Raw genomic sequence first — 2,500 nt, forward strand, 5'->3', positions numbered from 1 at the left:
GGGCTTCCATGGACTTCACTACTTGTGGCGAAGGTCGAAGGGATGGCGGTTCGAATCCTGCCACCGGCGAAGTTGAACCAAGGGCATCATGGTTCATTAAATTCCACGTTACAAAGTCCTCTGTGAGGGGCACCGTCCTAGCCTTCCATTAAGGGTGGGGGGGAGTTTGTGACGTTAAACCATATCATCATCATCAAATATCGGATCAACTTTCTGTCATATATAGCAGAGGTGAATGATGATATAAGAGATTGTGAACCTAAACAAATGTTAGACATACTGGTGAAATGTTATTAGAGAAGTCTAGATTTCTGGAGGTTGGAGGTAAAGTGTGGGAGGAAAAATAGCCTAGTGTGATGACCACTTTACAGAGCCTGCCTCAACACGTTTGTCCATTCATAAGGATAGAGGTGCTTCGCAAACCTTTCTCCCCTCGCATCTTAGAAAAAGACATCTTCGTATTTCCTCTATAAGTCCAACACGTAGCCGTGTGGGGGACCTTCATAAACTAAACAACTAGTGAGAGCACTTGTTGTGAGCCCATACTATATGTAAATCTTCCGTGAGTAGTTGACAAAGGATAACAAGATTGTCTTGGTGAAATCTGTTAATAAGTATGATGATAGTGATAACGCAAAAGGGAGATCATTAGGCAAATAATTTGTATAATGAGCAGAGGTAAATCAGGTACACACACACACACACACACACACACACACACACACACACACACACACACACACACACACACACACACACACACACACACACACACACACACACACACACACACACACACAGTTCGACGGAACAATGGTACCACCCTCGACATATATATATATATATATATATATATATATATATATATATATATATATATATATATATATATATATATATATATATATATACAAACAAATAAAGAACACACATTAACACACAAATATCACTCACACATGCTATCATAACCATTAGAAATGACCACCATTTCTCTCACCAATATCACCATAACAGATACTGATGTCACCACTTCTTTCGCAACGCACAGGTACAAATGTCTTTCAGTTGGCGTTTATTGTCTTCCACCGTAACATATGAATCTATCACCACCATTCTCCACGAAGACAAATATCACCAACTTTGGTCTCCCACCCTCATGCATGCTGACACCATGGACTTTGATCACGTACCGTAACGATACTATCTATCTCACATACTATATACCACTCACATCAAACGGGAATCTTTGAATCTACATATCACTCGTGACATGTGCCACATGCAGGTCTGGAGGCACTGATAGAGAAAGGTACAGAATGAGACAGCCCAGCTTAGAACTCACAGCACAGAATATGTAAGCATAGTACACATACATAATACATAATAACTACAGAGCGTAAAGCGAGTACATTGCAACAACAACGAACGTTTATGTAAAAAAGTTAATGCATGAAAAACTAGGTCACGCAATCTCGTAATAATGTTGATGAAACCTACACAAGACAAAGCAGACCTTTGCATAAACAAGTAATATAACAAATTCTTCTTGACACGGTGTTCACAAGAGGTTGCATTATATCCTTCTTCGTCTCAATCAAACAGATTGACATACTCAGGCACGAAGCAGTCTTGATGAAGACATCCAAAGTATTTCTCATGCTTTCAGTGTCTGAACGCTTTAGCCAACTCCTTTTAATCCACATTTGCCGCACATCAGAATTGACAGCACGGTCATAGAAGTCTTCAAATTCAATCTGAACTGCAGGGAGAGAGGGTAAAATAACGCACACACACACACACACACACACACACACACACACACACACACACACACACACACACACACACACACACACACACACACACACACACACACACACACTCATACTTACACAGTTCGACAGTACAATGGTACCACTCTCGACAGCAAATTCAGCGGTCCTAGTTCGAGTCTCGCCCGGGCTGAAAATTTTAGCATTGAAGTGTGTGTGTGTGTGTGTGTGTGTGTGTGTGTGTGTGCGCGCGCGCGTTGTTTTACCCTCTCTACCTGCAGTTTAGATTGAATTTGAGGACTTCTATGACCGTGTTGTGTAAGGTTGTAGCTTTATCTATAGATCGGACCATATATGAGCTCTAAGCTATCATCCGGAGGGTATTAGCTGTCTATCACGAGCCCATCACATGAACCAAGACTGTGGCGAATCACACATACAGACACACACACACACAGACATACATACACACACAGACACACACACACACACACACACACACACACACACACACACACACACACACACACACACACACACACACACACACACACACACACACACACACGTTTTGTATTTGTGAAAGAAACGGAATCGATACCTTCGTGCAGCTGAAAACTCAAATCACTTAGTCCACCTTGTCCTCCGTCTGGTTAATGATGCTATTGATCTATTCCGGGAAATGTTCCAACGTACCTAAAACAAGTCTACAGGCGGTGGTGCTGTCG

Source organism: Oratosquilla oratoria, chromosome 21, assembly GCF_046742065.1.
Source record: "Oratosquilla oratoria isolate Oo_2021 chromosome 21, ASM4674206v1, whole genome shotgun sequence".
Taxonomy (NCBI): Eukaryota; Metazoa; Arthropoda; class Malacostraca; order Stomatopoda; family Squillidae; genus Oratosquilla; species Oratosquilla oratoria.